Below are 15,364 nucleotides of genomic sequence, written 5' to 3'. Positions count from 1 at the left end.
GTTAAGCGTGCCTGCTTCTGTTGGTAACCATTGTATAGCTTCAGAAATCTCTTTTTTTAGTCTCTACAGTAGAATAGAATTTCTCTTTTTTCAGTGCTCCTTCATCACAGTATATTTTTTTCACTGTGCCTTATAAAAAGATTGTATTTCAACCAGTTGGGTCCACTGGATGATAATTTTCTCAAAGAAAGGGATCATGCCTTATTCATCTGTAGCCATCGTAGCCCCTCAAAACTGCCAAGGCATTTGTCAAGCATTGGATTCTTATAAAATATCTGCTTATATTTTCAGACACGTGCATCAGGAATTATTCCTCTGGTATCAGTATTTAGAGCTGCATAAGAACTTAGAGATGATCAAACCTTATAAAATCCCTCTAGTTTTGATTCAGGTTTGATTTCTAGTTCTATTATAAATATCTACCTCCCACGTCAATATTTTTGTGGCTTTAAATGTGATTACATTTTTGTTTGTCATGTTATGCTATAGTTGTTAGTATGAGGAACTATTTGGTACTTTTGTTAAAAATGAAAATTTTGGGGTTGACAGACCATCTGTAACACTTAGTCTTCTTAGTGGAGAAAGAAAACCTAAAGTTTCTTGCCTAAACTTGAGGCTATCACTGCTGCCCCTACGGTTCTGGATCTTATCAATGAATCAGTCAATCAAATGGTAAAGTTGGTTTTTGAAAAATTGATGAGGGCAGGAAATGCCTGATGAAAATGAGCAGCAAAAGCACAAGTGGAGAGTGAACTTTGCACTTAGGAGACCATTCATTCACTCAACAAGTGATTACTGGGCACTTCCTGCGACGGTCTGGATGTGTCACTGCCAAATCTCATGCAAATTGGAGGAGGGGCCTGGTGGAGTGTGATTGGATCATGGGGGCGGTTCCCACCTTGCTGTTCTCAGGACAGTGAGTGAGTTCTCACGAGATCTGACGATCTAAAAGTGTGTGGCACTTCCCTCTTCTCTCTCTCTCTCCTGCCACCAGGGGAAGAAGGTGCTTGCTTCCCCTTTTTCTTCTGCCATGATTGTAAGTTTCCTGAGCCCTCCAAGTCATGCTTCCTGTACAGCCTGTGGAACTGTGAGTCAATTAAACCTCTTTTTCTTCATAAATTACCCAGTCTCAGGTAGTTCTTTATAGCAGTGTCAGAACAGACTAATACACCTCCTATACACAGGAACTGTCCTTGGCTCCATGGAACTTTCTATCTGGCAAGGGCGACTCACATTGATCAAATATTAAACACATTCAGACATAGAAGAAATTCTTTTAACTGCTACTTCACAGTTTGAGAGATTAAACGACACTCCGCCTTTGTTCTGTAAACTTCCTGATGGATGCTCACAGCCACTGAGCACTCTGCCAAGACCCCCACTCCTGTTCCTCTTCCCTGCTTTCCAAGACTCAGTTGTGTTTACTCCCAAGCCCGTCGATGCCAGTTGTATAATTTATTGTAATTAAATAATTTAGATACGTGTTACGCAAATTATGAAATTTGAGTATGAAAAGAATTGTTTCCATGAAAACTATATGAATGCTACAGAAAGACGCAATCAAGCGACTAAAAGAGGCCATTAAACTCAGTGTGGGCGAGGAAACTGTAAAAGACTTGGGAGACAAACACAAACTAGAAAAGATTCTGCCTTCAGAGTGACTCTCAAATGTCTTTTAGTTCTCTTTTAAAAAACTGGAAACTGTAGATACTGCATTTTGAGTGTGATTGATACAAGAAAGATGATGGAAGACTTTAGTCAGTGAATATCAAACAGAAAGTAAGGGAATGGGGCTGGGTGTGGTGGCTCATGCCTGTAATCCCAGCACTTTGGGAGGCTGAGGTGGGCCGATCACTTGAGGTCAGGAGTTTGAGACCAGCCTGGCCAATATGATGAAACCCCGTCTCTACTAAAAATAAAAAAAATTAGCCAGGCATGGTGGTGGTACACACCTGTAATCCCAGCTACTCGGGAGGCTGAGGCCCAAGAATCGTTTCAACCCAGGCGGCAGAAGTTGCAGTGAGCTGAGATCACGCCACTGCACTCCACCCTGGGTGACAGAGTGAGACTCTGCTTCAAAAAAAAGAAAAGAAAAAGAAAGTAAGGGACTGGGTCTACATCATACAATTGGAAAATAGATGTGTATTTATGTTCTGACTTAAAATAGAAAATTTAAATATATGTTTTATCCACCCCCTCCCCTCCCAATCTACTGCTTTAAAAGACTTGATTAACCAACTGCCAGTCTTAGACTATTCAGATAAAAGTTTTTCCTCTGACGATAAAGTGTTTATCATACATGTCCCTGAGGTTCAACTGGTCATGATTTTTCTCTGGTCACTCCATCCAAAGAACAAACTTTCACTGACTGGGGGAAATTTGCCTCCTGATTTAGAAGTAACAAGTGACAAAATAAAATAAGAATTAGTGAAGATTTTAAGCACATGCTCATTTAAGCCTTTTGAAATATTTCTTAAAATGTTTACCATATGCACTGTTAAATACGCATTATCTATTTGGAACTTGATGCGATGTAGGAAAGAGTTTGTAGAACTCTATGAGTTTCTGAATCTGTCACAAGGACAAACATCTGATTGATAAACTTTTCTAATACTTTCCGGAATCAGGCAGGGAGTACTCTATGCTATCGTGTCAACAATCACAATTATTGAAATCACTGTTATCTCTAAAAATGTTAATATTTCATGCTGAAAGGTATAAATGAAAACATACAATTTGTTAATTTTTATTAATACCTATTAAAGATCTGCCAGAAACATTCATGTCATGCTGAGTACTGCAAGTTATTACGTAACCACAGTTGCAATACTTGGTACAAAAGAAAAGTACCTTTTGTAAAGAATCCCTAACAGGGGAACCTACGCTGGTCAGAGTGTTCCCTAAAGGCTTCCTTGATGAGATACTGTTCAGCTGTGGCTTGAAGGATGCGTAGAGTCAGCCACGCCCATGTGGAGTGAAGCAGGAGGTTGGAGAAGGGCACTCAGGTGAAAGGAATAGCTTGTTCTAAGGTCCTGAGGCAGAAAGAAACCGACTCTTTAAACAAACTGAATAACCTGAGTCCAAGTTGACTGGAGCAGAAGGCAGACATGGTGCAGGGGGGATGAGGAACACAGTGATAGAAGAAAAGGAAGATGAGTGGTTATAAGAGCCTGAGTCAGGGAGCAGGAATGGAGGATGAGAAAGCAGAACCTGCCTTAGTTTACATACGACACAGCCATGTTCCCTTCCGACTCCTCGAGACATGATGAAAGAAGCTGAAGTCGGATGAACTATGTCCTCCCTTCTGTCATAAAAGAATTTAGTTCAGCCCCATTTCCTGGACTTTCAAGGTAATTGTGTTCTATGCCAAGTATGGCCATTCTGCAGTCAGACTATTCCTGCAGTTTCCACATTGTAATGCAGCTCTCCCACCTCCCACCCACACGAATAAAGCCATTCTTCACAGCTACTTCAAGGACTATCTCAGCGCTACGCAGCTCCTGCCTTCCCTAAAACACTCCCTCACTTCACTGCTCCCCACTCGGCTCCTTGCCCCCACCGCTTCCTGGCCCTCCTACCACTCCACCAAAAAAAAAATTACCCAGGCCTCCAGCCAGGAAAAGTTGTTAAACCCTGTCCTCTGCAACTTCACAGCACATTTGCTTTAATACCAAAAGAGGATTCATCTTGGCCAATGAGAGACAAATGAATATGCAGTGATTCGCCACATGCTATAAAGCCTTGCCAACAATTCCCACTGCTATGTTCTCCTCTGTTTTTATAATCAATTAAAAAGGTTTGGTTCATTAGGAACATTTTTCCCCTCCTGAAGATGGAAAGAAAAAGCAAGCAGCTCTCAGAAGAGGCACAAAGCTCTTCTGAGAACTGTCTAGCAGACAGAGCTTCTTACAGTAACACTTTATTTTAATGCAGAATTGACAATGGGACTCCCACTGAAGCCCTCACAGCAGCTTCATTCACCCTAAATAAAAATGACGATGTTGCCAAAGGTAGGTCACAACGAAGATATCAACCTCAAAGCCTACCCCAAAGGAGGGAGAGTGGAAAGAGGTCTCCTTCCCTTTGTTTCCAGGATAAAACCTCTCTTTATTCCTGCACCCTCTAATGCAAGTCTCCATTTCCTTATTTAGATGAGCATCCCTTATGCATTTAGGGAATTATTCCTCAGCAGAGACACCACAGGTATCAGCTTTCTCAGAGTTGGAGTGTTCTTCCCAGAAACCAAAGCGAGCCTCATTGGTTTGAATGCTCGCTTGTGGGTGAGCCCGGGAGATGTGGAAGGCGGCTCATGACTAAGCAGCATGACATCGTTCACATAAGTACTCAACATCCACTCATCACCAGCAGCAGACTGAAGGTAATGTTTTAAGAGGTTTTCAAGCTGCTGGAAAACTGTGGGTTTGAGAAATGTTCTTTAAACTTTTTGCATTTCAAATTTCATTTCAGCCGAGATGTTGAAATGGTAACTAGAGGAAGGGACAAAGAACTGATAGTTCACGCATTCCTTGCAGCTGCTCTTCACTCCCCTCACCACTGGGCCCTTCCGAAGGGCCTTCAGTCTGTTACAGTGTTAAAGCCTCACCCTGGTGTGGGTGTGGGAAGAAGTCACAAGGGGCAGGAGGAGCTGACGTTAGGAACAGCCCGGCGGAGAGTCTGCTGTGGTGTGGCTGGGAGTTGGTGCCAGGCTGCTTGGTAGCGGAAGCCAAAAGCAAATGTGGATAATGTTAACACTGTTTTATTAAGCAAGAGAAGTGTCAGGAGTCACAGCCGGGCAGGGAGCACAGAGAGCAATGTTGAGGCGCTCTGCTGGCTTGCTCTCTGGGAATTCATGCCGAACCATGTTTGTTCATACCTGACGATGTTACATGGGCAAGACTGGTATCCAGATCATGAGAATACTAGGAAATAAGAAGATATTATTATCAAGTGTAACCAGACTGGAATTTGAGAAAGTTGCAAGGTAAACAATGTTCATCTAGCCCAAATCATCAGATAGGAAGGGTAAAGTCAAGCTGCTAAAGGAAAAAGGCATATTAAAGTAGTCATCCTATAGGGACAGGGAAGTGCATCATCATGGTTAAGGTCATGGGCCATGGAATCACACAGATCATTAGTCACAAGTCTTCCTCCACCATTGGTTATTCTGTGGAACCATCAATGAGTGGAGCCAATGGTAGCATCTAGCTCATAAGTTTGCCTATATTAAATAAGATAAACCAGGAAAAACACTTAACCCAGCATTTATTAGCAAGTACTTTAAAAAGTGACGTGCACCTGTAATCCCAGTGTTAAAGGCAACCAGATCCCACCCTCTACCAAATGCACAGTTCACCACCACCACCACCCCAAAATGCACAGGTTTCCATGGGCTCCTAGTCTCACATGGTTGGGATGCTCTGAATATACATCTTACCACTCTCATGAGCCTGTAGATTATTACATACATTCCTTATTCCCTGTCTTCACTGATTTTGCCATTTAATTTATCATCCAAATCCTTCTCAGGCTAGCTGTCACTTAATATTAGATGTTGATTGGAGAGAACATGGCTGCTCTAAATAAACTGGTATTACCCTGGGACAAGCTATAAAGCCATCTGGAGTGACTGATGGATCATCTGAGTGTGAGTCTAGTCAAAATGCAGAGTTCTAAGATAGGACAGAAAGGAAACACACCAGATCCAGTCTTATCCTGCCTCTGATTAAGCAGTATAAAGGGAAAGGTCTGTAATTGTTGGAGAAATATGACCCCTCTTATTAGAAAAGAAGGAAGAAATGGGGAAACAGTCTCCAACACTCGCTGGCACTGCAATTCTGTTCCAGAAGGAGTACTGCTATAGAGCCTAGGAGAAATAGCAACGTACCACGCAAGTCTGCTTTTCCCACATGCAAAATTACTAAAATAAAAGTCACACTCTTTAATACCAACCTAAGAGAAGTGTCAATTATAAAAATGAAGTATTTGGTAACTGCATAATTATTTAACACATTTCTCCAAGTAACTGAACTTGTTTATAAACAGGGTAAAAAACACCAGAGAGAATATTTTACTTAAATAAACCCAAGTGTTTTACTGCTAACTTTTAACTCACTTCTCAGATTTTACCTAGTGGTATCTAGAATAAATCAATACTAGATGTTTTCACAGGCCTTACAGAATCCTTTATCAGAGTCTTAACCAGTTTACCATTTGGATTTCCCACTCCATGATAAGAGTATTTAAATCTCCTTTGATTAGCCATTTTAGAAATGGTTACCCATCATTCTATTGGCACAAACTATATTCTCTGAAAAGGAAGTTAAAAAGGAAGGCAGAGAGGGAAGGAATGAGACCAAATGCCAGAACTTAACCTAGAGCTCCAGCTGATTGAGATATGTGGAAAAATAGTTACCACTCACCCACCAGGTAACTCAATTGTCCCCATGGAGACGTGAATAAGGGATGGAGTATGCCTGCACTGTGACTCTAGGGTAGTTTCTCCACATGGAATTATGAGGAGCTGAGGATCCACATCAAACTCATCCCTATAAACTAAGCCCTGGATGATCTGAAGTCATTTACCTCTCCGACTCGATATCGTCTTACTCCCTCCTTTGCAGCCTCTCAACACTCTACCACAATAGACAGAATTTGTGCAGTGACTCTCCACACCCATTCTCCTCTCCAGTTCACAGATGCCTTTCCCTCTACTCAGAGAATCGTATTTCTTCCCCTTACCTGGGTAATTCCTGCTGATCCTTCCAATCTCAGCTTAGACCTCACTCCTCCTCCAAGATTCTTTCCTGTCCTACTAATTAAGTGGCTTTATATGACCTTCATATGTGATACTCTGTCAAAGTATACCTTCCCCATCTTAGCATTCATCATCAACTATTAGCTGAGACTCTTTGGTTGCAAGATATGAAAGTCAGCATGAGGGAATGTAAGCAATATACCAATATGGTGTTACTTTACATAATGCAAGGGGCAGGATTGAAATTGGGCCTTAGGAAAGAACTAGAACCAGGAATTGAAAGTTGATAGGATTCTCTCTCCCTCGTATTTTTGCTAACTTCTGCATACCTACTTCCTTCCCGCCAGTCTGTGGGCTAGCTTTCTCTGCTTCCCTAGCCATATGGAAAAATATGGCAGGCCACAGATCTGGCCATATGTGGAAAACAAAATGTCCTTGAATGACCCTCCCAAATTTCTGCCATAATCTTATTGGCTTCAGTTAAATTAGGCTTCTAATGGAGGGCCCACTTTAGAGAAAAGTGCAATAACTAATGGACGCTACTCAAGAAGATGGACAGCACCATCCTATTTGTAATTGCCTACTTATTTGTCTGTATCTTTCACCATCAGTAAGCTTTCTAAAAGTAGGTCAATCTAACATATCTATCTTATTCACCATTGCATCCTCATGAAATTGTGCCAGACACATAAAAATGCTCAATTTGTGATATAAAAGAAAGAGATGGTTGTGTAGTTCCCTCGGTATCAGTGACTTCTTCCTGACTCCTAAACATGCCTCTTTCTCCCTTTCACACACACACACGCACACACACACTCACTCACACACACTACTCCTACTATTACCAACTACTTTAGTTGGTGATCTCCTATATCCTTTCTATATTTTAACCACTGTAAAATCTTTCTTTATCCTCCACAGAGTACCAGGGACTTTGCACTTTATAAGTCTCTCCACCTGGACTAACAGGAAATATAAATTATTTATTTATTATGTTGCAGGCACAGCGATAGGCATGTTACATACTTTGTGTCTAATCTTTATAGCACTCAATACTTTCCCCAGCTAAAGCTCAGAAATATCTGAATAACTCGTTCAAGGTCACAACTAATAAATAACCCTGGTTCATCTGAGTGTAAAACCTGTTACCTTTCTACTTTCTAATCTCTCCACTCATGCAATCCATTAGGCTGTATATGCCTCAAATTCAATAAGCATAGCAAAATTTATTTGTATATCCTCAGAGTCTAGCATATTTCATATTTCATATAAACATATTAAGGATGCTTAATAAATATTTGTTGTGGAATGAGTACATAAATAAATGAACGAGTAGATGTTCTCTACCTGGGAGAAAAGGATGCATTCACCACATTAAAGTTTCTTTTTTTTTTTTTCTGTCCGAACAACTTTGTAGACTTTACATGTCAATAAAATATTCAATTCAAATAAAAACAATTATGTATTGGTTCCATAAAGGTCATATGGATGGAGAACTGGAGAACTAGCTTCTATCATATAAAACCTCTCTTTAAGAAAAACTGTAAAAGCTGCATATGATAGAAAACAAAATAAGATAATACAGCAGCTATTTCAGGTTTTGCATAAACAACCAAGGTAACTAGGAGTTAGGCAGCAGAGACAGAAAAGAAAGACAATCTCAGGGAAGGGGGGCTAACACTGTGTGCAGCTACTGGCCTTTCAGCATTTGAGAAATCCCAAGATTTGTGAAGCAAGAGGCTAATAAACTAAGCCAAACGTAGACACTAAGAGATTAAATGCTAAGTAGAGTTTTCAGCTCTCCTACAGAGCTGATGAGACAAAAATTGCCATTCAGGACCTGCCAAGGACAAGGGGCCCTGGTTAACACTCCAGGTTTATAGTTGAAATTCCTGAATATCAGCACCCAAGGACTCAGGAAAAACTGAAAATAAACCAACTTCCTGCAAGAAATACAATCAGTCAATTAATTAACCAATTAATTAAATCCTCTCTGGAAAACTATAAATAGTCCAAGCCTTTAAAAATTAAACGTGAAGTCTAGAACTAAAATATACAACTGCAACTACGAAGGGTATATTCATTAGCTTGATATAATCATTTCACAATGTAGACATATATCAAAGCATTATATCATATACCGTAAACAGAATATAATTTTTATTGTCAATTATAATAAATTAATAAAGCTGAAATTTTTAATTAGATTAATTTTTAATGAAATTAATAACTCAGTAAATGGGCTATTATTAATAGCAGATTAAACACAACGGAGGAGAGAATTCGTAAACTGGAAGATAGTTCAGTACAAAATATCTAAATTTTAGATAGAGAAAAAGATTTGATGGAGAACACCAAAAAGAATGTAAGAGACATACAGACTGAGGAGAAAACATCTAGCACACATGTAGTTGGAGTCCCAAGAGAAGAGAAAAGAGAAAATGGGTGTAATCAGTATTTAGAAATATTAACCAAGCTGCAGACTCACAAATCTCTACAAACCCCAAGTAGGTTAAATACAAAGGAAACTACAACCAGGTGTGTTGTCCCAAACCTAGTGAAACTAAAAACAAAGAATATCTCCGAAGTCCCAAATTAATAGAATTATAAAGAAAACAGGCAAATCCACAGTTATAGTTGGGGGGTTTTGTTTGTTTGTTTTTGGGTTTTTTTTTTTCCAGGTTTTTTTTTTCTTCCTAAAAAAATGGGATACACGTGCAGAACATGCAGGTTTGTTACATAGGTATATGTGTGCCATGGTGGTTTGCTGCACCTATTGACCCATCCTCTAAGTTCTCTCCCCTCACTCCCACCCCCCAACAGGCCCTGGTGTGTGTTGTTCCCCTCTCTGTCTCCATGTGTTTTCAATGTTCAACTCCCACGACTCCCACTTATCAGTGAGAACATGTGGAGTTTGGTTTTCTGTTCCTGTATTAGTTTGCTGAGGATAATGGCTTCCAGCTTCATCCATGTCCCAGCAAAGGACATGATTTCATTCCTTTTTATGGCTGCATAGTATTCCATGGTGTATATGTACCACATTTTCTTTATCCAGTCTATCAAAGATGGGCATTTGGATTGGTTCCATGTCTTTGCTATTGTAAACAGTGCTGCAATAAACATACGTGTGCATGTGTCTTCATTGTAGAATAATCTGTATTCCTTTGAGTATATACCCAGTAATGGGATTGCTGGGTCAAATGGTATTTCTGGCTCTAGATCCTTGAGGAATCACCATACCGTCTTCCACAATAGAGGTTTTAAACATACCTCACTCAGTAACTAAAAGTTACTCTTAAAGTAACTGATAAAAGAGAGAACTAACAAATAAAAATGCAATGACATATAAAAGATATGGCCAGCTCACTTAAGAATTTGACTGTAAAAAACAACTGTAGAAAACACATTTTCAAATGCACATATATTATTTACTCAAACTGACTATATTAGAGGACTTAGAGTGAGTCTCAACATATTTCAATCTATTGGATACATATACAGCAAGGAAAAAAATTGTTAGCCCAATATAATTAAGCTAGAAAGCAATATAAAAGAGCTAATTTAAGAACTGCCAAACTATTTGAAAATGTTAAAATATGCTTTTAAATAACCAACGGGCCAAAGAAGAAATCAAATGTAAACTAGAAAACATTTTAATGTGAATAATGATACACAACCTATGTAAATTTGTAGGTGAAGGAAAAACAATTCTTAGAAAATGAGTTTAAATACATACACATACTACATACATAATATATGAAATATTCACATGTAATAAACTTACATGTATGTGAAAACAATAATTTAAGGTTCCTACTCAAGAAAAAGAACATGAACATAATAGATTCTCAAAGTAAATAAAGGGAAGGAGGATAAGACCAGAAGTCAGTAAAATAGAAAGCAAACATACAATAGAACAAAACAGAGGAGCGTTCTTTCAAAAATGTTAATAAAACTGATAAATCACTAGCAATATAGAACAAGAAAAAAAAAAAAGAGAGAGACAGAAGGCACAAATAACACCAGGGCACAAAAGGGAACATTGCTACAGTTTCTGCAGAAATTTAAAAAACAGAAAGAGGGTACTGTTACCCACTTCATGCCAAAAATTTGACATCTTAGATGTCAAAGTGTAAATATGCAGTGAAAACTTTTGTTTACTTAATGAAACTGACACAAAAAAATTAAAAATCTGAATAGCCCGTATTGATTAAGGAAGCTGATTTTATAATGTAAATTCTATACATAAAGCATATTACAGGCCTTGATGGCTTCACTGGTGAAACCTTCTACATAGTTGAAGAACAAATATTAAACAAACTCTTTCAGAGAATATAAAAAGATTAACAAATAAGGCCAGGCAGGCATGGTGGCTCACACCTGTAATCCCAGAACTTTGGGAAGTCAAAGCAGGCAGACTGCTTGAGACCAGGAGTTCGAGACCAGCCTGGCCAACATGGTGAAACCTCATCTCTGCTAAAAATACAAAAATTAGCCAGGTGTGGTGGTGCATGCTTGTAATTCCAGCTACTTGGGAGGCTGAGACACAAGAATTGCTTGAACCCAGGAGGCATACATTGCAGTGAGCAGAGATCGTACCACTGCATTCCAGCCTGGGTGACAGAGCCAAGACTCTGTCTCTAAATAAATAAATAAATGAATAAATAAATAAACCAACAAATACAAAACCTTACGATTTATTCTATGAAGTAGGAATAACCTTAATACAAAAACCTGGTAAGGACATCATGACAAAGAAAAATCGTAGGCAAATTTGGACACAGCAATTTTAAACAAATATTAGTCAATCGTACACAGCAAAAATATAATATGAATAACTCATCATTAGTAAGTGGGATTTATTCCAGGGAAAGAAGAGGAGGATAAGTTAACATTAAAAAAAAATCAATTCACTATATTAGCAAGATAAAAAAGAAAGCCTCTCAATAGATGCAGAAAAGTGTTTAATAAAATTTAATATACATTCATAATAAAAAAACTTTTAGTAAATGACAAATGTACATATTTTTAATCTAAAAAAGAATATTTACCTAAAAAACAAAAGCTTGTAGTAAAACATTAAACCCTCCCCTTGTCATTTCCAAGATCAAGAAGGAAACAAGAATGCCGGCAGTTACCACTTTTATTCAACATTGTAATGAATGTTTTCGCTAACGCAATAAAAAAGAAGAGAAGTGTAGAGATCTGAAATAAAACTGTAAGAGGTCTATTATTTGCAGATAACATAAATATATATATAGAAAAATCATAAAGAATCCAATTAACTTAATGTATCTTTAGTAAACTTGTTGCATACAAGATCAACATCAAAATTAAGTTCATTTCTGTACACCAGAAGCAAGTAACTAGAAAATGAAAACTTACAAATAAAACTTATAATGCTATCAAAAATAGCTATATAGGAATAAATCAAACATATCCTGTGAGAACAGTCTAAATAGAAATCACAAAACATTATTGAGATACTTAAAGAGTCTCTAAATTAATGAAGGGTCATCTATACTCACGAATCGGAGAACTCAGTGGTAATATGGTAAGATGTCAGCTTTCCCACATTGATCTATGTGTTCAATCAATCTCGTTAAAAATTCCAACAATATGTTTGTCTAACTTAATAATCTGATTATAAAATATGTATAAAAATACTAGAATAGCCAAGACAATCATGAATTAAAAGGAAAAAAACAGAAAAATTAATCACTAGATAGCTAAAATTATCATAAAGCTAAGTAATTAAGAGTGCACCATATTAAGGTGCACTTAGCTTTATGATATATTAAGGCAAGGATACACAAATAGGTTAACGGAACAAAATAGAAAGTAAAGGAAAAGACCACATGATTTATGACAAAGTTGACAGTGCAGCACAGTGTAGAAAGGACGGTCTTCTTAATAAATAATGCTAAATTTAATGGATGTCTAAATATTTTTTTAAATAATTCATAATCCCTCTAATACATTAGACACAAAAAGCAACTCCAGGTAGATTGTAAACCTAAAATGTGAAAACTACAGCAATAAAATTTTCTAGAAGAAAATATTGACAATAATCGTTATGGCCTTTGGGAAAAAACATAGATTTCATAAACATTCAAACGAGCTCTAAAAAAGGAGATAAGAACTGATAAATCATCCTGTATTAAAATTAAGAACATCTATATATCAAAATCATTATTAAGAGGGTATTAAAGCATCATACAGAGTAGGGAAAGATACTCTGGATTCATAGCCAGAATACATAAAGAACTCCTGCAAATCAATAAGCAAAATATAGACAGATAAATAGAAAAATAGTCACATATAAATAGACATTTCACATAAAAGAATAGACAAATGATCAATAAACATATTAAAACATGTTCAGTATTATTAGACATCAGAGAAACTAAATGGCTAAAAATGTTAAAACTGACAACACCAAGTGTAAGAAAGTATGTGGAGCAACTGGAAATTTCATATCCTCTTGGTGATAATGTAGACCAGTAAAATCATTTAGTTAAACTCTGACAGGATCTACTAAAGCTAACATACACATAACCTGTGACCAACTATTTCACACTAGTTCAACTGATATGCACACTAATGTGCACCGACATACATGTACAAGAATGTTTATTGTAGTACTTTCCAGAGTGCCCCAAGACTGGAAATCATCAAAGTGCTCATCAACAGTAGAACAGGGCGTGATGGCTCAAGCTTGTAATCACAACACTTTGAGAGCCTGAGGCAGGAGGATTCCTTGAGCCCAGGAGTTTGAGACCAACCTGGGAAACATAGGAAGACTCCGTCTTTACAAAAAAAAAATTTTTTTTATTTAGCCAGGTGTGGTGGCTCACACCTGTAGTCCCAGCTACTTGGGAGGCTGAGGTGGGAGAATAGTTTGAGCCCAGGAGATCAAAGCTGCAGTGGGCTGTGATAGCTCCACTGCACTCCAACCTGGGCAACAGAATGAGACCCTGTCTCAAAACAACAACAAAAAAAAGTAGAACAGATAAATTATGTTACAATTGTATAATGTGTATCTTTTCATATCCTCTTGTAAGCAAATGATGGAAAGAGCTAAGAGTATGAGAGACTTATTGAGAATAATGCCTGTGAAATAAATGGGGCAGGGGAGGGCAGGGTAAGCCTTCAAACTGCAAAGCAGGTCTGACTTTTGTGAAAGAGAGGGGGAAGAAAGGAGGACTGGGTAGGGAGGAGCCTCAGACGATGATGTGGCTCTGACAATGTCTCAGCCAGTTCAAAGGGGAGCCCCAGTGCAAATATGTCCATGGAGGAGTGCCACATCGAGCAGAAATACTCAGACCTTAGTACCCCACTCATTGGCTGGATGCTGCCCACAAACAGTAAGTCCACAACTTGCTGCTTCAGAGGATCCCAAAGACACTGTAGCTAGGGGCTGTCAGCCCACTCTTCAGGTTGACCCTTGCATCTCTGTGTCTGCCATAGAATGGAACACCATAAAACCAACACAAATAAACAAATTGTGACAACATACAACAATATGGAAAGACCTTACACCCATAATCATGAGCAAAGGAACAAGGCAGGAAAGAGCGCTTACGCATGATTCCATTTATATAGAGTTCAAAAACAGTCAAAAATAATCTATGGAGTTAGACATCAGAATGGTGATGAATTTTGACCAGGGTCTACTGAATGGGAAGGGTACTAGTTGGGCTGCTGTGACCTAAACATCATAGTATGGGTGGCAGTTACACATATGTTCACTTTTTTAAAAATTTATTGAGCTATATAACAAAATGTATGCCCTTGTATATACATATATGTATGTATGCCTCACTTCAATCAAAAACAACTGACTTTAGAAAATTAATATAGCCAGATAAAGGTATTAACAGGAATAGAAGCCATAGTAAACCTAGAGAACAAAAGCCAAGAGAATAATGGCTTCATGGATGGTAACGAAATCAGAAGAGAATAGAATACATTTATTTTAATGTAGAAGATTCAATAATTCTACCAAAATATTTCTAAGATGATTAAACCTCCATTATTAATGGAAAACAGGTGACTTGCTGCTGTTTTATTTATTTTCATAAATAACTCTTTGATGGGTTAATAGCTAATTATATCTTTATCCTAAAAAAACTTGTGCAGACTATTAGCTTAATACAGCACTCCTCAACTTTTTCCAGGCTGACATAAGTGAAAACTTAGGAAAAACTACCATCATCATGCTCCCTTCCATTGAATTTGCATTCTGCTTTGCATAATAATTAATGTCGTATTACTTAAATATCATCTTTATAAAGTGCTTCCCTATACAAGACATGCTGTTTCCTTTTTCCTTTGCCTAGTCTATATCTACGTAAAGTCTCAAAATGATAACAGAATGGGGATAAAACTGGGAAAATGTATAGACCATAGGACTGCAGCTACAGGAAGCATCCTGGAACTAATTGGAACACTTATTTATAAATATTAGAACCTGCTATGTGCTAGGCACTGCTTTAGCAGCTTTTCATTTGCATAATTACACATAGGCTAGATATAAATTCACACGAATGGAACCACAATGCAGTAATGGAAAGAGAACAGGACTGAGATGCAGCTGAACTGAGTTCT

Source organism: Macaca thibetana, chromosome 12, assembly GCF_024542745.1.
Source record: "Macaca thibetana thibetana isolate TM-01 chromosome 12, ASM2454274v1, whole genome shotgun sequence".
In the NCBI taxonomy this organism is placed as follows: domain Eukaryota; kingdom Metazoa; phylum Chordata; class Mammalia; order Primates; family Cercopithecidae; genus Macaca; species Macaca thibetana.
This window is presented reverse-complemented; position numbering follows the sequence as displayed.